The 11,006-nt window shown below is 37.4% G+C and overlaps 1 long non-coding RNA gene across 1 annotated transcript in view; it reads left to right on the top strand.

Moving 5' to 3' along the window:
* LOC131360237 (uncharacterized) overlaps window positions 1-9,777 on the top strand; it is a 10,350-nt gene extending 573 nt beyond the window's left edge. The window contains exons 1-3 of the long non-coding RNA XR_009205860.1: window positions 1-57; window positions 1,433-1,733; window positions 3,707-9,777. The exon at window positions 1-57 is cut by the window's left edge and continues 573 nt beyond it. This is a non-coding gene — a long non-coding RNA (uncharacterized LOC131360237). The remainder of the gene's footprint in view (window positions 58-1,432; window positions 1,734-3,706) is intronic.
* The last annotated feature ends 1,229 nt before the right edge of the window (window positions 9,778-11,006 follow it).

Raw genomic sequence — 11,006 nt, 5'->3', positions numbered from 1 at the left:
TTCATGTCCTCAGTTTTATTTCTCCATATTTGTTTTTTCTTTCTTTCTCTCTCTCAGGTAAATTATTTACTTTTCCAGTTAATTAATGTTATTTTTAATATTTTTATTTAATTTAATATTAAAATAATGAATTTAAAACTCAAAATAAACCCAAAACTGATCCAATAAAATATCTTAAAATATATATATATATATTGCCTGAAATAATTGATTTTCCCGGAGTTTATTCTTATAGAAGTAAACGACAAAAATTAAAATAAATACAATAAAAATAAAATAAATACAATAAAAATAAAATAAAAAAACAAAACAAAAAATAAAATTAAATAAAATTAAATAAAAATTAAATTAAATAAAAACTTCTGATGCGAATGAACACTGACGGAAAATCAATAGACAAACAGGACAAAAGAAAAACAAATGTAGAAATCAATATGTGTGAGTTTGGGTTGGTTGTGTAGTCAGGTGAAAGTGACACGGACACACACACAGTCCAGTTAAAGCCATTGTATAATGCCACCTACTGGAATGGAAGTGTGCTGCATCTCACACACACACACACACACACACACACACACACACACAGTGTCCTGTTCAAGGGAATGATAATTCTTGTTAATCTGCATCCTTGAAAATGTAATGTATTTTAATTATGTAAAAAAAGTTTTCTTTTATTTTTTAAATGTGATTGTTGGTAATTTGTTCTTTTTGTTTAAGTATCTAATTAAATAATTAATAATTATTTGAAATGAATTTTTTCAGTGTAAGTCGTCATGGATACGTTGTGATGAAATGTTTGTCATAACAGGACAGATCCGAGTCTCACGTGTGATACGCCACGTCAACGTCATGGGCTAATTAAGTTCCTTCATTTTAGCCACACACACATCACACACACACACACACACACACACATCACACACACACACACACACACACACATCACACACACACACACATCACATACACACACACACACACATCACACACTCCTCGTCCTCTCTGGGGCTGATGTTGAGCTTTTTTCATTTTTTGCTGAATATAGAACACGTAGCTGTAACACGTTCCTCCTCCACTGACGAGCCTTAGAGATGAATATTGATGTGTGTGTGTCTAAAATCTAAAACCTAAACCTATGTGTGTGTGAGAACATGTGTGTGTGTGTGAGTGTATATGTGTACGAGAGTGTGTGTGTGTGTGTGTGTGTGTGTCTAAAATCTAAACCTAAATCTGTGTGTGTGTGTGTGTGTGTGTCAAAAATCTAAAACCTAAACCTATGTGTGTGTGAGTGTGTATGTGTGAGTGTGTGTGCACATGTGTTTGTGTGTGTGAGTGTGTGTGTGTGTGTGACACTATACACATATAAAACCCTTTAAACTTATGTGTGTACTAGCATGTCCTCTTCCACTTCCTGTTTCATCTGGCACCACAGGACACGATGTAGCGATGATGCGATCGTTTTTCAACAAACCTCACGTCTTCTAACATCGAAATCACAGAAGGTTCCAGATAAAAGAAAGTGAGAGAGTGCAGGATGACTGACAGCTGGGAGATGATGGACATCTGAGAGATGACTATATCACTCTAATATTAATACGCTCTATTTATATTGAGGCATGTCAGAGGTCCTGAGCGGCAAAAAAACTAGCCGGAGAACCGCGGGCTCAGCTCGGACGCTGGACTCGCCGCCTCGCCCTGCCGGCCAGAGCCATCAATAATGAAGCCGAGCCGAGGTAAAGTGAGACTGAAGTGTCTGTAACTCTCTACTACAGTCCTGTGTGGAGAACACCACCGGGGATAGAGGGAGAGAGAGAGAGAGAGAGGCAGAGACAGAGGCAGAGAGACTGAGAGAAAGTGAAAGGGGGAGAGGGATAAGGAGAGAGGGAGAGTGAGGGAGAGAGCCTGAGAGAGTGAGACAGGGAGGGAGAGAGAGAGAGAGAGAGAGAGAGAGAGAGTGACAGTGAGAGATAGAGAAACAGAGAGAGATAGAGGCAGCCACAGCATGGCCTGTATTGACCCACGACCCTCCGCTGAGCTCACACACACACACAGTGTAAAATCTTCACTCTGGACACTCCTGCTCCCAAAGAGTTTACTTCAAAATAAATATTTAATGCACTGTGTCTTTTGTTTTTGTTTTTTTATTATTATTTTATTATTTTTTATTTTTGTTAAAAAGAAATAATTCATTGAAGCGTGACAATGTTAAAAAAAGACAGCTATGTGAAGTGAAAACATATTCAAGGCTGATCAATACAGGCCTTAGGGGTTTATTTACTGTACCCTGATCAAGGCTGCCAGATTAGTGCAGGTATAGAGTAAATAGGTCTACACACACGCACACGCACACACACACACACACACACACACACACACGCACACACACGCACACGCTGAGGTAGACGAGGTGATGTGCTCATTAATATAACTACGAACACAAACAGCCTTAAGGCAGAAAGAATGTAGAGCATTCATGTGTGTGTGTGAAGGTACACACTCTCTCACACACACACAAACACACACTCTCTCTCTCTCTCTCACACACACACACACACACTATAAAAATATAGAAATTTATATTCTAAAACTTTATGCACCTATACAGCGTTTTGTCATCTTTTTATCTTAGTTTTTTTTTATTATTAAAAATAAAAAAAAACCCAATTAAATCCAAATTTAAAGAAAAAAAACAAACAAACAAAAAAGAAATTCTATTAATAAATTTGGTAAATATATATCCTGTAAATTCATACATTAACAAATAAGCAAAGTTCTTTTTGTTTGTTTATTTATTTATTATTTATTTTAAATTAAGAAATATATATTTTTTTAACATTTATTTTAAAGATATTTGTATTGCATTATTTTTTTAAAGAATGCTTTATATTTTATTGCACAAACATTTTACACCGATTCCTGTAAGACATTGTTTTCTCTTTACACACAAACATCACACCTGAGGCTACGTATGATGTCAGCCAGTGATGTCACAAAACTAGCGAAACATATCAGAGGTTCAAGGACTTGCTCAGAGACTGCGTGCTAATCTAAAGGACTAGCTAACGTGGCTAACGGAGCGTTCAGTGGTTGCCATGGTGATGTTATATTTGGACAGGTTCAGATGATTATAAATCGGTGTGAAGATGAAGACTGTAGTTAGCGCTAGTTTTTCTAGCCAGTATTCTATGGATAGCATGCAAACTTAGGCGCGTTTCCTAATTTGCATATCGTGCATATTCATAACCCAGGCTGAAGATGTAGAGTTGTGACAACGTGTGGTCATTTTATCTGTGTTTTTTTTACACAAAGAATAATAAGATTAAGAACTGGACACGGATGGATTTTTTATGATGTCATAATCTCTCTCTCTCTCTCTCTCTCTCTCTCTCTCTTTCTCCGAATAAATACACACTGATCATGCCTAAGATTCAAGAGTATGCTAATCAGAACAACTAGCTAACTTATCTAATGTTAGCTATGACAAGGTGGTTGTCATGGCAACGTTATCTCAAGTTATTTTGAGGTTTAAATCAGTGTGAAAATGAGGAAGTAAAAGGAAACTCTGACTCTAATGCTAATATGGGTGGTGGGAGGATATGGGGGTGTTTCCTAATGAACCTGGTGTTTTTACTGTGGGCAAAGATGTAGAGAAGTTTAGTTATTATTGATCGAGTTCCTCACATGTTCTCCTCCTCTTGTGTTCCAGGCCACGTGATGATCTGCTGAGGATGATCAAAACATGGAAGCAGAGCTCTGAAAGAGCGTAACCTTTCAGATCTTCAGATCTTCAGCCACCACCAGCATACAGGCATGTAAACGCATGACCTCCTGATAAAGAAGGTCACACACATCTGTCACGTTTAACCAAAGAGCCTTCCTGCCACCTTCTGTCCTCCATTTTCATCCAGGTTTTTTACACCATCTGATCTGCATCTGATCTGAATTCCTCACTGGACCAGTTTCAGGGTTTGGTTTCTTTTCATATCCTCATCTTTTTATTTGCCCTCCATCAGCTTCACCCTCAGCCTGAAAATCCCAGAGGAGATCCAATCAGAGAACCTCAACAAAAGGCGTCTAATCTAAACCAGATGTGCAGCTCTGTGTTTATAAGGTGGCTGAGAAGTTAAACCTCATCATAAAAAAGCTGAAAGACTCGTAAAGCACTAATAAAGAGAGGAAGTTCTCAATCTTCTCTTTTCCTGGGATGGAGAGCTACTCTTTTTAATGAATGTAAACTGCTTTGGTTTTATCAGCCCTCGCATTCATGACTGCAGAGGATAAACTCTCTGTTGCAGGGTTCTACACTGGGTTCCTCCATACAGAAGAACCTTGAAAATTCCTACATCTTTTCTATCTATTAAACTTAAGGTTCTTCTAAAGTCTTTAGAACTCAGTGTCTATAGAAAGCATTACAGCAACAAAAAAAGTTCCATGTAGGAAGCAGCTTAGAAATTTAGACCAGTTAACCATCTGAAGAACCCTTGAGGAACCTGGCTAAGAAATATTACCTAGACTTTCAGAACTTTCCTGGTCTGTAATCTTTCAAAAAAGAAATAATCAAAAAGTTTTGGAACTCTTCTGGCTTTTGTGTAGAATCCCACAACAGAACATGGTCTAAGCAGGAACCTTTTAGGAACTCATTAACCATCTAAAGAACCCTTAAGGAACCACATTTTTCACAGACAGCACCTGAGATAACATAAAACACATAAAATTGCAACCTGGAACAACCTAAAGAAATTTGACAGAACCCTTTAACCATCCAAAGAACCACCGAGGAACCTTGAGTACATCCACATACTGCTAAATATTACTGATACCATACTGTGGACTGATCTGGAACATTAAAATAAACAAACAAAAGAAATAATTTAAGAAAATGAAGCAGTTGGATAGAAAGATTCTTCTACAGGTTGAAGAACATTTCCAGAAGTTCTAAAAGTTCTCACTAGGAACATTTGAGGAAGGAATTCACACAGCTGGTCTGTAGCACGAGATCACTTTAATATAAACAAACTAACAAACAAACAAACAAATAAATATTCCACAAATCCCATCTGAACAGGTTTGTTTTCTAAAATTAATCCAATAATTAAAATCTTTTTAATCTATTTAAATTTATATTTTTATTTATATTTATATTTTACATTTATATTTTATATTTTAATTTTACATTTTTATTTAATATTTTTATATTTATTTATATTTGTATTTATATTTTTATTTTACATTTGTATTTTCTATTTTTATGTTTATTTATTTGACATGATGTGGGATTAGTTGATGTTATTTACAGAAGTTGACTGTAATACCTTCACCTCCACGGCGCGCCGTGATCCGGATCCGGCTCGGATTTTCCAGCTTTCACATTCACCTGAAGTCCAACACACCTGTTTCCTCTCAGTCTAATCTCCTCGTCTAATCTCAGAGTATTTAAGGAGCCGTGTTTCAGTCGCTTCTTTTCTGAGCGTTATTTATTTTCTTGGTTTTCTGTTTCTCTTCTTGAGTTTGCTGTTGAGTTTCTTTCTATTTTTTTCCTCCAAGTTTTTCTCTGATGGTTTAGATTGTAATTCTATATAAATAATTTACTTGCACTTATTTCCACTTACTTTGAAATTCCTGACATTTCCAATGATGGAAAAATCAAAAAAGGAAAAAATTCCCAGACTCCTGGATGTCTAGGGATCCCAGACCTCAGACCTCAGTAGAAACTTTTAAAAGGGAAACTTTTTACTGAACATGAACTGGTTTTATCAGCTTCCACCTTCATGACTGTAGAAGAAACAGACTCTGGTACAGGGTTCTACCCTGGGTTCCACATAGGGTTCATATTACAGGGTTCTACACCTGGTTCCTCCAGTAAGAACAGACTGAAGACTTCTTCAGAGTTTTAGTTTAAACCTTGAAAATTCTTACACCTTTAGAAAAAAAAGTTCTATCAACTAAACTAAAGGTTCTTCTAAGATCTTCTCTAAGTATCTATAGAAAGTGTTACAGAAACAGAAGAGGTTCCATCTAGGAAGCAGACCAGTTAACCGTCTAAGGAACCCTTGAGGAACCGGGCTAAGAAATATAAGCTAGACTTTCAGAACTTTCCGGCTCTGTAATTTATAAATAAATAAATAAACCTCTGTTCAGATTAGTTTTCTACAAATAATCTTTCTCTTTCTAAATGTATACATGAATATTTTCTTAATATTGCTGTAAATATTGTAATATTCCTAAACTTTCCATTTTATATCCACCAAATTATCAGGACTTTTTGGCCTGATGTCAGATTAATTGCTTTTTGTTTGCAAAAAAATTAGGGACCCTTTTAAAAAGGTTTGCCAGCCAGCCAAAGAACTCCATAAGGAACCCGAGATAGAAGGAAAAGAAATATATAGAGAGGGAGAATATTAATGTAGAACTTTGTGCATTTGTAGCTTTAAAATAAACAAACAAACAAATAATTAAAAGGTTTGTTTTGAAGAAATTTCAAAGAGAAAAGCAGGAACTCTTCTCTCCAGACCTCAGAGGTAGAAACTTTACCTGTCTGTATGGTTAAAAGGGAAATATTTTACTTAAAACAAAACAAAAGGCCCTTTTTTCACTCAGGGACTGGCCTGCTGAGATGGAAATCACCCAAACGTCCTAAACGTCATGATTAAATTAGTGAAACAGGAGGCGGGAGGCCTGAAGCAGACCTCGAGCACACGCTTAGCCACGGTAAAGAAATGTCTTCATCCTGCCCTGGAACCCTGTTTCTGTTGGAAAGTGCTCTGGCTCTTGACACGTACTTGAATAAATATATTTTTTTTTATTGTGCTGAAAATTCAGCCAGAAAAAGCTGAGGAAGTTACATTCAATATTTAACATCCTGGAGAAGTCCAGAACGATGCCTAGTGAAAAGAAAAAATATAATAATCATTTAATATATTTTAAATCTCTCTATCTTCCTGTTGTGGTGTAGAATCCTGACGTGAACGTATCCCAGCATTCCTTTCATGGCCGTGGTTTTCTTCATTCTCTATCAGAGGCATGTGTTTATTCAACCCTCAATTACAGAAAGCCTCAGCCGGCAGGCCTTTAATTGATTGCTTTAATTGATTGGTTGGGGGGTAACCATGACTGAAAAGCAGTTTATCTTAATCAGTTGAGAGGAATCTCGGAGTGGGGCATGATTTCCTCCAGCTGATCTCCCCTGTGTGGGTGAAGAATGACAGAGAGGCTGCTGAAGAGAGAAATACGCTCTGAAATACATGAAAGAGATTCATAATGGGGATGAGTCGTTTAGAGTGTTATATGATTTCACGGAGGTTTTACACGTGTGGTCACGTGAGTGAGTACTACAGAATCACACCAGAAAGCACATCTGTACTACAGAAGGTGATAAATTTAACTGTGAATAAAGGAATCATTTGAAAGAGTTGTATGTGAAAATAAATTCATCGTAGTTGAAGGAATCGTTTTCAAAGGAATCACTTAAAGTGAACAAACAAATAGAACAGTAAATAAATCATGTGAAAGAAAAACAAATGAAAGTTGTTTTCATTTAAATCACATGTGAATCTAACTGATTTGTGTGAATCATGTGAAAGAATCAAATGTTCAAAAAGGAGTCATGTGCAAAAAGAATGAATGACTTGAATGAATCATTTAAAGATTCATCCTGATGAATAAACGAATCATGTTTGTTACAGGTATAATAACTGAAGAATGTGAAAATTCTACACATGAAAATGAATTGTATGTAAAATAAATTAATTAAATATTTAAATCATTAATTAAATAATGACTATTGATGCACAAATATCATGTAACTTTACTGTAAGGCTTTGTGTCGCACAGATTCTTGGGACAGAAGTTAAAATACTAACGCTTTGGTGTTGAGAGAGTGACCTGTGTGTGTGTGTGTGTGTGTGTGTGTGTGTGAGAGACACCTCAGTGTCTGTCATCACATCTATGAAACAGTGGCTGTGAAGAATATTTATGTACAAGCTTTCCTCAGCGCTGTGTGTTTTCTTAGTGGTCACACACTTACAGCCTCGGGACAGTCTGAAGGAAAAAAAGAAGCTGCTTATTTTTCCTACTACTTGCTAAAAGTTTGTGCACCCTCTTCTCTTCAGGTTCTCCACTAGATGTTAAGGGCCTTGCTCAAGGGCCCTATGTTGATAGCTTGACAGTTTGAAGACTTGAACCCCGATCTTCTGATCAGTGACCCAGCGCCTTGACCTACTGTCCTTGTGATCCTGCAATTTACTATAGCGTTTACCATAGAAACAATAGCAATAACACATTAATCTAAACCAACTGATCTTCTCTATCAGATCATGATGAGGGAGGGATTAGAGGGAGTTAATTACCACCTTCTGACCAATCATGTGATCACTTATTTAAATGTAATAGTTCCAGATTTAAAAAAATAAAGAAAGAAAGAAAATATGGATGTGTGTATAGCAGTATTAACATGACTAAGCTTTAGGAGGAGTGTGTGGAGATGAGAGAGAGTGTGTGTGTGTGAGTGAGTGTATTGTATAAAGTGTTGATTTCCACGTCCTTGTCTAGTTGAATATCAATGATTGCTCCATTACGGCGGCTGGACGTTTCATCTGCAGTGTATTTTTTTTCAATCAGTTTCTCTGAGATCTCACATATATATATATACACACACACACACACACACACACACCACACCAAACGTTTCCCCCTATGCCAGCAATTGAACTATAACGTGGAGGAGCATGATTGACGGACATTTGACAGGGTCTCTCTTATGAATTGTGAATTGTGATGTTCTCTCTCTCGGCCACTCTTCTCAGATAAATGTTTCATAAAGGCAGCTTCGATATCTCCGTGCCGAATAACACGTCCGGCAGATTACAGGAGACGTCACTCAGTCACTTTCACCTTGGGCCACACGTCAGCATTGGCTCCGTCTGAAAGCACGTGAGCTGCAGAGTAAAAGTGATGGTGAAGCGTGTTTAAATAGCTCACGGTGACCGGCGGACGTGACGCTCGTCTATTAAAGGATGAATCCGTATCAGGTGTGAAGATGTAAAGTGGGTCACCGCTGTGATGCTACAGTAAAAATTCAGCAGCTCGTCATTAATTAATCACACGCTAATGGAAGAGAAAAAACTCCAGCTCCAGCAGCTTTATTTCTTAATTCCTTCCCCGGCTCTGCAGGATCGCGTGATCCAGTCAGAATTACTGAAGATTATAAAAAATGCCTGATGGTTCTGTTTGATTCTATAGTCTACAGTGGGTCCGGACGCAGAAAATGAACCGAAATGCAACTACAAACATGGCGACAAACGTATAAACATGAAGTGTATTAGCTTTTGTTTTCATGTTTCTGAAATGCGCTGTTTTTGACTTTGAGGTCATGTTTCTCTAATTCATCCATCCATCCATTTTCTATACCATCTTTATTCCTAATTAGGGTCTCGGGGATCTGCTGGAGCCTATCCCAGCACACACTGGGTGAAAGGCAGGGGTACACCCTGGACAGGTCACCAGTCCATCACAGGGTCACACATATAGAAAGACAACCACACACACTCACTACTATGGACAATTTAGAATTACCAATAAACCTAATGTACATGTTTTTGGACTGGGGGAGGAAACCGGAGTACCCGGAGTAAACCCACGCAGGCTCGGGGAGAACATGCAAACTCCACACAGAAAGGACCCGCCTGTTCAAACCCGGGACCTTCTTGCTGTGAGGCAACAGTGCTAACCACTAAACCACCGTGTTTCCCTGGTCTAATTCAGTTCAATTCAATTTATTTTAACAATGGACATTGTCTCAATGCAGCTTTACAGAAGTATAGGAACATTATAAAGTGTTATTATTTATCTCTAACATTTATCCCTAATGAGCAAGACTGAGGCTACGCCCGTCTACACTAATCTGTATAAATTTGAAAACAGTGTTTTCATCTAAAAAACGTTCCGCTTCCACATTAGCATCTTTTCCCAAAAGTCGGTCATCCACACTGTCAACTCTTACGTCTAACCTAAATCTGAGGCGTTTCCACCTGTCACCTCCACCTGCCGTTTATTTACTTTCTGCCTCTTTGAAATGTCGCAGTGATACATTGAGGAAATTAGCTGTATCGGTCACATGACTAAAAAAGCATCATCGGTTTCTAAAGCCTCCATCTTCACGACGCCAAAATGGCATTTTCAAATTTATCCACTATGGAGAACGTTTTCAAAAAGATGTTTTTGTCGACTAAAAACACCGTCTCAGTGTGGACAGGAGGTCAATATGGATAGAAAAATGTGTTTTAAACAAAAACCTATTAGAGTGGACACAGCCTGAGGTGAAGGTGGTGAGGGAAAGACTCCCTGAGATGATTGGAGGAAGAAACCTTGAGAGGAACCCGTCTCAGAAGGGAACCTCACCTTCATGGACAGGAAATGATGTAAATGTAAATAATGTCCTTTCTTTATATTCATAAGGAATCATGCAACCAAGAGCTCCTGAGGAACTAACAGGTTCTGACTTCTCAGTAATTCGTTGTAGTTTTTCTAAATTTGTTTTTTGTGTTTCAGAATTTTTTTGTTCTCAGATTCTGTTTTTGCTTGGTTTTTGTTTTCTGTCCTTTCCATATTTGTGCCATTTCCTTATTTTCAGCATTGTGTTTCCCAATTTGTTGCTATGTTTCCAAATCTGCTGCATTTTCAAAATTTGTGTTCCCAAATGCTCTGTATCTGTTTGTTTGTTTGCTGTGGCATTAACAAATTTTCTGTCATGTTCCCAAACCCGCGGTCAGGTTTCCCTATTTGCTGTCATTTTTACAAATTTTGCTGCCCAGTTGTTGGTTGTTTGTTTTTTCAGCCATGTTTCAGATTTTGCTGTTTCTTAATTTGCAGTCTTGTTTTTGTTTGTTTGTTTTGCTTGTTGTTTTTGTTTTTGTTTTGCTGCCATGTTGTTTCTGAATACATTGTTGTGTTCCCAAATGTTCTGTTCTGTTTTTGTTTAGTTATTTTTTTGTTCTTCCCTTTCTACAACT

Source organism: Hemibagrus wyckioides, linkage group LG10 (assembly GCF_019097595.1).
Source record: "Hemibagrus wyckioides isolate EC202008001 linkage group LG10, SWU_Hwy_1.0, whole genome shotgun sequence".
Classification (NCBI taxonomy): domain Eukaryota; kingdom Metazoa; phylum Chordata; class Actinopteri; order Siluriformes; family Bagridae; genus Hemibagrus; species Hemibagrus wyckioides.
This window is presented reverse-complemented; position numbering and strand designations above follow the sequence as displayed.